Source organism: Prosopis cineraria, unplaced genomic scaffold, assembly GCF_029017545.1.
Source record: "Prosopis cineraria cultivar Desert tree isolate PC_DT_omini unplaced genomic scaffold, ASM2901754v1 PC2, whole genome shotgun sequence".
Lineage (NCBI taxonomy): Eukaryota > Viridiplantae > Streptophyta > Magnoliopsida > Fabales > Fabaceae > Prosopis > Prosopis cineraria.
The window spans coordinates 36,422,451-36,433,567 of NW_026555333.1; the positions used below are offsets into that span (position 1 = coordinate 36,422,451).

An 11,117-nucleotide genomic window follows, 5' to 3' on the forward strand; every position below is an offset into this window, starting at 1 on the left:
CATTGCTGCTCTCATTTTCTTTCCTTCCTCTCTTCTAATTTTTGATTTTTTTTGTGATTGATAAGTGCAAATTTTTGCGCATGTGTTGCAGCACATTAGTGCATCCATCACAGCACATGGCACAAAGAATCCCAAACTCATTTTAGGCCTCTCTCTCCATATCATGTCCCACTTGATCTCTGAGCTAGCCCTCTTCTAAGGTCTCCTAATGATCCATTAGCTACATTAGCCTCCCAAAAACACCATCAAACAATAATTTATCTAATTTATCCAAAACACCCTTATAAATACTAAAAATTCCCAGGATTAAAGTCTAAGATGTTACAATCATAACAAAATAAATATACTAATTCTTAATCTTTAGGACTATTACTTTTTGGTGACATAATTTATTGTAAACTATCAATTTTCAGGACTATAGCAAAAATATTTTTCAATGTTGTCAAAGCTTTTTGATGGCATGAATTTAAATCATCATTAGCCTTTAGGCCATAGTTTTGTTCTTTTTTGAAACAAAAAATGTAAAAGACCATTATCAAAAGTGATGTGGTTTTTGGCCATCTAATCACAAGATCAAGAGTACCATGGATGTCAGCCATATATTCATGCATTCAATAACTTGCTTTCCAACATAACACTAAATGATAAATACATAAAAATACACCTTGATAATAAATCATAAAATATAAGTAATAATAAAGCATGAAAATATAAGAATATTAGGAAACAAAAATCAAACTAAAATTCTCATTCTTCAATAGAATGAATAAGTATATTCTATTACTTATGAACCCTTAAGGTAAATACCTTCTTTAAAATTGCAATATCATCATTCCATCTAAAGAAACTAAATCTGAAAATTTTACTATGCCAAATGAATTGACCTATCTCCACGTGACCAGAAGAATTAACAAATGATCAACAAAGAACCCTTAGGCTTCATGCTTTATACTAATTCAGTTGAATCTCATACTAATAACATGTTATAAAACTATAATGAAAAATTAATAATATAATAGAAGTAGGAGAGAAATGTAGAGGTACTGTAACCCTTCCCTACATCCACCAGGTATAGGAAAGGATTAACTTAATCACCTCTCTTACCATACCAAAACAGAATCAAATTCTTTATTTGAAAAGCTTGGGTCTAAGACTTGTTTTGCAATATCATCAAAATCATAACACATCAAAGCCATACACAATGAAATGTAAATCATATGCATTCATATATACTATTGCATGCCATCAAAATAGAGAAATAAGGTTAGTTTAAGGGCCATGTGCCACGACGGGCAACACAAGCGCTACAGCATGTGGCATAGAGCCATACGCCTAGACCTTCTTTGTGTCATGCACCGTAGCATGGGACGCCATGCACCTGATTGAGCTTGTTCTTCTCTCTTCCTCCTCTTGGTGTCCATCAATTCCTTATCAGCCAATACAAAACTGCCAAAAGACTTTATTTGGGAGCAATTATTCTTCCTTCCAACTTCTTATGCCTTTCTTCTCCTTTCCTGTAAATTAGAATTACAAAATATTCATTATCTAATAAAGATAATGATATATAATTAAAATATATAAAAAATAATATATTAAAATAAACTAATTCACTAGAGCATTTGGCATAATCCGAAGCCTAACGAATTCTTCAAAAGTAGCTGCATCAAGAAACATGTATTGGGTATAAGGATTAGGCCACAGTTGTCCTTCTAGCAACTCAATATGCACAAATCTCTTAGCTAGTGATGTCTTAAAATTCCTCCAATAATCACAAGCCCAGGTCATCAACCTATGCTTAAAGTCCATACTAGTGGGGACATTGTATATGACCTACAATACATGCCATTGACATAGTTAGTGATATAGTCATAATAATTAGTAACAAATAGTGATAACAAGTGATAAAAGTAAGTTTTTCATACATTGATAGCTTCCCATATATGTTCCTTCACTCATTCTAGGACATCATTCGATGTGGTTGCCAATATACTTGGCTTGCTTTGAGCTTGAAGGCCTAAAAAACTGATAAATTTGTCCTTATTAGGCCTGATTGGCTTCTAATTGTCATCAAACTGGATCAGAATCTTCTCACCTCTACTCGAACTCAGAGCCAACTCTGTTAATCTTGTGCCACTTCTAGGTCTCCTAAATTGTGTAGAGTAGCTACTACCCTTAGTTTGGGAACTAATAGGCACACTGTCATCACCACTGGTAGACACAATCGGAGTAGAAAGGTCAAGCTAGTCCTGATTAATGCTCTAATCCTCCATGTTCCTATTTAGACAATAAGTAAAAATTAGTGATATAACAAATAAATAAAGCATGTTCTAGTATGAATAAAACACAAGAAATAACCATACATATTCTAAATAAATAACTAACTTTTAACATATTTTTAAATAGTAATATTCTCTCATATCCCTTCATGGTGATCATCTCTTGTGCCATGTTCGTCATCTATTTCATCTTCTACATTCAGTACAGGCAAGCCTATTGAGAAAGAAGGAGTCTTTAAACTATTAAAATTTAAACAATCCTTCTCATCAATATTAACCTCCCTTTTTCCTTCAAGAACTATTGACCATATTTCACTTCTCATATCCGTGACATAAAATGCCTATTTTGCTTGGTCTGCCATAATAAAAGGTTCATTGCCAAAAATTAGAGTATTTAAGTTGACTAATGTAAATCTCATCCTATTACTACTACAAAAAAGGGAATATATGATGGTTATTTTAGTCCATAAATGATAATTAATAAGCATCATTTATTCAGCTGACATTTAAAGACCACCAATAAATGACAATTATACAACTATCATTTAAAATAAAATTTTTACAGAAGGAGAAGCAAAATTAGAATTTAAAAATGACGGGTAAATAAGATACCCATCATTTAAAGGAAGTATAAATAATGGGTAAATTACTTACTCATCATTTAAAGTTTTCATTTAAATGATGGGTATCTTATTTACCCATCATTTAAAGTATGGTAATAATTCAGACCATACTTTAAATGACGGGTAAGTAAGATACCCGTCATTTATAGTAAATAAGATACCCATCATTTAAATTCAGTATAAATGACGGGTTTATTTATTACCCGTCATTTATTTCAGAATAAATGACAATTAGTTATATAACCATTATTTTTTATGTGGCTTTTTTTAATACGTGAGTTGTTTTTATACCAGCCCCCTACAAAAAGAAATCAAAATAACAACAGCCAGCTATTCCAGATTTGAATATCAATAAAATTTATTGTATTCAATTTCAAAATTAATCAATAAACAAATGTAATTACATAAAGTAAACTATTTTCAAAAATAAACTACTTATTAAAAAAATTTCCTAGCTACTTCTTCAAGGTAGTAGTTCTATTGATCTTCTTTGTGTGAGGTCCATACTTAGAAAATGTATTGACACCATTCTTCAATTATCTCATTTATTTATGCATCCTTGAATTCTTCAACATAAGAATTATCATAGTACTGCAATATATAAATAATTCACCATATATTAATATAATTTTAATACATTAAATATTTTTGTAATTTAAAAGTTAATATTTTTGACATACCATCTCGGGAATTATGCTCTCGTTATGGATAATGATATCCTTCATGGACCTCATAATGCAATAGCCACAATCCAAGCTATTTTTTTTCTTGGACACTAAAAATTAAAGAATATATGAATATGTATTAATGCATTAAAATTCAATTTAATAAATGATTCCAATTACCTTAATTATATTCCAAGTGTAGGCGGCATCAAAATTTATAAAGGACCTTGGAATTGATTGTTTTATGTTAGTGTAGTATAACACAATCGCCCTAATGAAACAATAAAAAATATGTTAGTATGAAATTTAAATAATTAAATAAATATGTAAAATACTTTATGTACTTACGTATTAATCAACTCCAATAAAATTTGTCTCCTCCCTAGTTCCCCTCCAAGAGAATCGAGATAATATATCTTTAGAGTGTTGCCGAATGGTTCAGCAGCGATCAACATCCAATGGTCCCTAATAGTATTAACAAGCATTGCAAAATTATAATTAATCTATCAAATTGAAAATAAAAAAATTATTGAGATAAGTGAGAATTTCATTACCCTTGATAGTATGGTATTATGAATAATGTTCCCTTTCGAGCCCTTGCTTTGAAATTTTTGCTTAATGCCTTTGCTTGTTCTAAAATTTCGTCACTTTTAATTAAGGCATGTGCACCTACTTCATAAGGATTAACGAAGATAAACTTCATTTGTAGATTGAAAGGGATAAAGAATTTGTCATACAATCACCTATTATAAATACAAGAAATGAATTAGTTTATATTTAAAATATTAACTATCCATATATGGAAAAAAATTACCGTATGCAGAAGCTGAGAATAGTGAGACTGGTCATATCATGTTGAAGCACTTCATCAACAACATCAAGAGAAAGCATATCATATCGTTCTTCACCATATATACCAACCTCAAACGGGATTTGCAAGACCAAAGGATTAAACCTATATACCATTGCATATGCCTGGAGCAAATTTTTGTGTTAGCTTGGCAATTGAGGCTCTTATTCAGGCACAGCTTTATGGGAAACTGCCTTTTTAGAAGAGCCTAGATTGGGGTATCATCTTTTTTTTTTTACTGTGCATCTTTGCTAGTCTGTTTTAGACTTGGCATCCTAACTTGACTAGCTTGCCATCTAATAAAACTACCTATCGCCTCTCCAACAATCCCTCTGTCCTCAATGGGAATAGGTAGTAGATAGTTCAAATCCGTTGGCACATCAATAGCAACACGTACATAGGATGCAAGGAGTGGCATATTATGTAACATGTCTCCCGACAAATTAAACACCCAACCGATAGCAACCACATGACGATTCAGGCTATTTGTCAACAACTCACATAGGTTCTCACCCTATATTAATATGTAATATACTATATTAAAGTTATGGGAAATAGAAATAGTAAAATATAAGTGAAATAAATTAATAATGTTTTACCTCAGGGAGATTTTTAATAGGCTGCATAACACTGTAACTACCTTTCCCACTAGGACTAATATGAAACTCTGCCTCCTGCCTCTCCTTCTCTTTTAGCAAAGCTTCAATCATGTCTCGTTGCCTAGATAACTCCTTTTTTAGGGTGGCAATCTCAGCCCTTGCACCCACATCATCTGTTGACCTTGCTTTCTTCTATGACCTGAATATTTATTTTTTTTGAGACACTAAAGCCATATCCCCTAGCTTGACCAGGGTGTTTAGGATTACCCAATGCCTTGCCTAAGACATCATTATCAGGCGTGCCACTTTTCTTGTCACACCCCAAAATAGAGGGTGACCGGCACGGGTATGAGTCACTTACACATTCCCGTAAGCCTTAAAATAAACATTGATTTCATTTTTTCATTTTTTTTTACAAAAAAAAGGAACAAAATTTAATCAAATCCTATGAAAATTTAAAATAACTTATTGGATTTAATATTATAAAAGAGTGTCGATATTTTTGTAAAAATTTCGGCAGAACCTCCCCTGTAACTAGGATCTCCCGAGAATTCTACAACAAAATTCTGACAGATAACAGTATAAATCAGGAGCGTAGCTCCTTCCAGCCAACAACCCATATACAGATCAAAAATAAAGTTTATCAACAACCTATGTGGAGCATCTATTCTTCTCTCAAATCAAAAGGACATACAAATTATATATTTACATAAAGACAATAATACCAATCAAAATATCCACCCACTGTAGCTAGTTGCCCTTTTGAGGTTGCTGGTAGAATCGGCGTCAGCTAACCAATCTGAAGCCAAATAATTTTTCCAGTGAATAGCATTCCCATAATAAAATTCTTAAAATTTAAATTGACAGTCTCTAATAATGGTGTCAAATAATTGAAAGTAATTCCACCAAAATTATAAGCATATAAATTATAATCATATTTGAAAAATAAGAATAAGTAGAGAACAATTTATGTTCTCATGCTTAAAGAAACCATTTGCTCTCATATAACTCAAAGTAATACAAATTACTAGTCAACACCGGATAAATTTCAAAAAATACATATTAATCAACATTTAAAATTTCGAGAACTCAACAGAACAGGTTACAAACGTGAACACTCAGTCCACGAGGGTAAATAACCAAACGCGGCTTATGCCACGAAAACAAACGTGGACACACCAGTCCACGAGGGTAAATAACCAAACGCAGCCGGAGCGACGAATCAAACGTGGACACACAGCCCACGAGGGTAAGTAACCAAACGTGGCTCAGGCCACGAAATCAAACGCGGGTATGAAGCCCACGAATACCAAACGTGAGAATAAAACTCACGAAACAAACTAGCTAGTATTTAACCACAGCGCGCTACGGACTAACGGAACTGCCGTTAGTAACAGTGTTCTGTGTAAAGTTCTCTTAGAAATCCCATTTCAACATGCGAGAGAAATGATTATTTTGAATTTAAATTGTCATTTTCAAAATCAAACTCGCATGAATTGTGTCAAATCTCAACGTTTGTCAAAATCATAACTTTGTATTAATCGAGTATCCAATAAATTTCAAAGTTTAACAACCATACAAGATTACTTCCATCAAACTTGGAAATATCTTTGTAAAAATCAATGAATGCATATATCATAACTCGTTTGTCTTTCACTGATATCTTAAAATTTTCATAATTAATATAATTCATAAGAAAAATAATTCAGGAAGAGGCTATTAAAATAAAGATAAAATATTAAATGGAATGCTATTCACTTACTCGTCGGAGCTTCAAAATTTTTAAAGATATCCTTTCTTTCAATTTTGGTCAGGTTCCCTTTCTTCTGCACACCCTATTAGAATATAAATAAATAAATAATTAAATAATTAAATAAATTTGTCCTGGGTATTTTACCAAACAACATACATACATACATAATTGTCGAAGTTGATGTTAATGTTTTTCCTTCCTAATTTTTTTTTTCAGTTTTATTGAGATCTTGCAATATCGTCTAATTCCATAATTTCTAATTGGAATCTCAATCTACAATATCATCTTGCTTCCTTGCATAACCGCAATATTCATTTAAATAGAAATTCCTCCTCTCTTCTTCTTCCTTTTTCTTCTTTTTCTTACGTAACAGCATGAATAATGACAGAACAATGTGAGGTTGCCATGATTACATATACCAAACAGTAATAGTAGCGCATACAACTCTACTTCTGCATTTCACGTATACGCACGTCACACATGTCCTTATCTCTTACTCTCACGACATAGTGGATTAGCAATAGGAGAGTTTAAAATTTCTCACCTTCTCAACCCAGATGGCAGCGGACAACAAAGGAGAAAGAAGAAGAAAATGAAGATTGCAGCAGAACAGGGACGCAGAAAACTGAGCACTACTCGCAAGGAAACACAGGAAATGAATCAGCAACAATAATCCATATTCATAACAGCACTGCCGCAGCTCTGGCAACTTGGTTTCTCATCCCAGCTGTTACTCGAAGATGACGCCACAGATAGAACCAAAACAGAAAACGAAGAGGAAAAAAAAACAGAGACAAAGAGCACGAAAGATAGCCGGAGCAATCGGTGCAGCACAAGTCTCCAACTCTTTCTTACAATAATCACTGGTGATAATAAAGAGAAGGAAGATCTAAATACTCACACATGCACCTGGATAAAGAAGGGAGAAAGAGCTCGGTGATCTGAAATAAATAAAGAAAACAGAGTGCAAAGATCACTCGTTGACTGACCAACGACAGATGGAGTAAAGGCAAGCGTACCGACGATAATAACAGCTAAAACTGAAGAGAAGCAGCAACGATTCAAGGAGGAAGAAGGAGAAGGTTTAGCGTGCTCTTTTATAACACCCAGAACAGAGGAGAAGGCGAGTTGCAGCTCGAGCCCGCATACACATCAGACGGCGTCACGGCAAGGAAGAAGGAAGCCACTTACGCACACCTCAATCCACTAGCAACGGCGGACGGAACCTCAACGCCAGTGACTGCTGTATACGGAGGAAGTGAAATTTCTAGACCTAGGATTTCTCTTACTCTCTCCACCGACTCTCTCTTTCTCTTTTGCTCCAGAATCCTTTCTGAAGAACAAAAGAAGAGTAAATAAAAATATAATTATGTTAGGGGTAATTTGGTAATTTTCTTATGAGGAAAATCAGCAAAGGAAGAAAAATATTCTATGGGCTCACTACGGTTCGAACTTGGGACCAAATGAAAATAATCCAGCCCAACTACCACTACATCAGCTTCCTCTATTAGCATAATTGTATAAGGATTTAATATAAACATACATAAACCAATTATCATATATATATATGTATATTAATTTATTTTTATAAGGGTTATCACATTCTCCCCCCCTTAAGAAATTCGGTCCTCCGAATTTAAATTTATACTTACCTTATTCCATAAATAGGTGTGGGTACTTAGCACGCATGTCGGCTTCAATTTCCCACGTGGCTTCTTCTTGAGAATGATTTCGCCATAGCACTTTCACCAAAGTGATTTCTTTTGACCGCAACTTCTTAACTTGTCGATCCAAAATAGCTACTGGAACTTCTTCATAAGATAAGTCTGGGGATATTTGAATCCCCTGAGCTTCAATTACATGAGAAGGGTCATATAAATATTTCCGTAACATTGATACATGAAACACCGGATGAATACCTGACAATTCAGGCGGTAACGCCAAACGATAAGCAACTGCACCAATTTTTTCCAGAATTTCAAATGGACCAACATATCTTGGGCTCAATTTACCCTTTTTCCCAAATCTCATTACTCCTTTCATAGGAGACACCTTAAGAAATACTTTGTCTCCAATTATAAATTGTAATTCTCGACGTCGATTATCAACATAAGACTTCTGTCGATTTTGGGCTGTTATTAATCTTTCTCTAATTATTTTCACTTTCTCAATAGCATCTTGCACCAAATCTGGTCCCAACAGCTTAGTATCACCAACATCAAACCACCCAATAGGAGACCTACATTGCCTGCCGTAAAGTGCTTCATATGGGGCCATTTGTATGCTAGATTGATAACTGTTGTTATAAGAAAACTCTACCAAAGCTAAGTAACGGTCCCAACTGCCACCAAAATCCAGAATACAAGATCTTAATATATCTTCAAGTATCTGAATGGTTCTCTCAGACTGGCCATCAGTTTGTGGGTGAAAAGCAGTACTAAGGTCTAATCGAGTGCCCAAAGCTTCTTGGAAAGATTTCCAAAATCGGGAAGTAAATTGAGGACCTCTATCAGAAATTATGGATATTGGAATTCCATGCAATCGCACAATCTCATCAATATATAATTGAACATATTTATCAACATTATATGTTGTCTTTACTGGAATGAAATGAGCTGATTTCGTCAGTCTATCAACAATAACCCAGATAGAATCATACCCCTTAGCAGTGCGAGGTAACCCGGTGACAAAGTCCATTGTGATATTTTCCCACTTCCATTCTGGTATTTCTAACCTTTGGTGTAGCCCAGCTGGCTTTTGGTGTTCTGCCTTAACTTGCTGGCATGTCAAACAGCGTGAGACAAAGTCTGCCACATCCTTTTTCATGCCATCCCACCAATACAGTTGTTTCAAATCTTGATACATTTTAGTTGCTCCTAGATGCACGGTATATGAAGAATGATGAGCCTCTTCCATGATAAGTCGTTTCAAGTTTTCCTCGTGTGGCACGCAAATTCTACCCTTGCACTTTAATATTCCTTCCTGGTCAATTTCAAACTCAATGTTACTTCCAGCTATAACTGCTTCTTTTAACTTGCATAATTTTGGATCTGAAAATTGAGCACTCTTAATCTGATCCATTAAAGAAGAACGAACTTGTACATGAGCCAGAAATGGTCCCTTATCAATAATTTCAAACTTGACTCCACTCTGCTCAAGTTTATGAATTTCTTGCACCAAAGGCCTCCTTGTCGAAGTCATGTGCACCAAGCTACCCATCGATTTTCTACTTAAGGCATCAGCCACCACATTTGCCTTACCAGGATGGTAAAGAATTGTACAGTCATAATCCTTCAGTAACTCCATCCACCTTCTTTGTCTAAGATTAAGATCTTTTTGCTCAAAAATGTACTTTAAACTCTTATGATCAGTATAGATTTCACATGTCTCACCATAAAGATAGTGACGCCAAATTTTTAACGCAAAAACAACTGCTGCCATCTCTAGGTCATGAGTTGGGTAGTTTTGCTCGTGTTTCTTAAGTTTCCTTGAGGCATAAGCAATAACTCGTCCATGCTGCATTAGAACACAGCCTAAACCCACACGAGAAGCATCGCAATAAACTACATACCCTCCATTGCCTGATGGTAAACTCAAAACTGGTGCCGAAGTCAAACACTCCTTTAACTTTTGAAAACTGTCTTCACACTTGTTACTCCATTCAAATTTCACATTCTTTTGAGTTAATCTTGTCAGTGGAGCTGCTATTTTAGAGAAATCCTTGACAAAACGACGATAATATCCTGCAAGACCTAAGAAACTGCGAATTTCTGTAACAGTTGTTGGCCTTGGCCAATTTTGCACCGCTTCTACTTTGCCTGGGTCCACTTGAATACCATTTTTAGAAACAACATGTCCTAAAAAGGTAACTTTATCAAGCCAAAATTCACATTTAGAGAATTTGGCATAAAGTTATTGTTCCCTCATCGTCTGTAAAACCATCCGTAAATGATGTTCATGCTCCTCTAGGCTCTTTGAGTATATCAGAATATCATCAATAAAAACAATCACAAACTTATCAAGAAACGGTCTAAACACCCGATTCATTAGATCCATAAAAGCTGCTGGTGCATTAGTTAACCCAAATGACATTACTAGGAATTCATAATGACCATATCGGGTTCTAAATGCAGTCTTAGGTATATCCTCTTTCTTGATCTTTAATTGATGATAACCTGAACGTAAATCTATTTTGGAAAAATACTGAGCTCCTTGCAACTGATCAAAAAGATCATCTATACGAGGCAATGGGTACCTGTTTTTCACCGTCACCTTATTAAGCTGCCGATAATCAATACAGAGTCTTAATGACCCATCCTTTTTCTTCACAAAAAGTACTGGTGCTCCCCAA

The 11,117-nt window shown here is 34.5% G+C and overlaps 2 long non-coding RNA genes across 2 annotated transcripts; both read right to left on the reverse strand.

Moving 5' to 3' along the window:
- Window positions 1-1,146: 1,146 nt before the first annotated feature.
- On the reverse strand, window positions 1,147-4,020 carry LOC129301738 (uncharacterized). The gene is made up of 4 exons (XR_008591084.1): window positions 3,913-4,020; window positions 3,745-3,835; window positions 1,923-2,274; window positions 1,147-1,830 (listed from the first exon to the last, which is right to left on the reverse strand). It is a non-coding gene; the product is annotated as an uncharacterized LOC129301738 (long non-coding RNA).
- A 1,603-nt stretch (window positions 4,021-5,623) lies between these two features.
- Window positions 5,624-7,546, reverse strand: LOC129301706 (uncharacterized). Its single transcript, XR_008591074.1, has 3 exons — window positions 7,311-7,546; window positions 6,776-6,848; window positions 5,624-5,812 (listed from the first exon to the last, which is right to left on the reverse strand). It is a non-coding gene; the product is annotated as an uncharacterized LOC129301706 (long non-coding RNA).
- Between the last annotated feature and the right edge of the window lie 3,571 nt (window positions 7,547-11,117).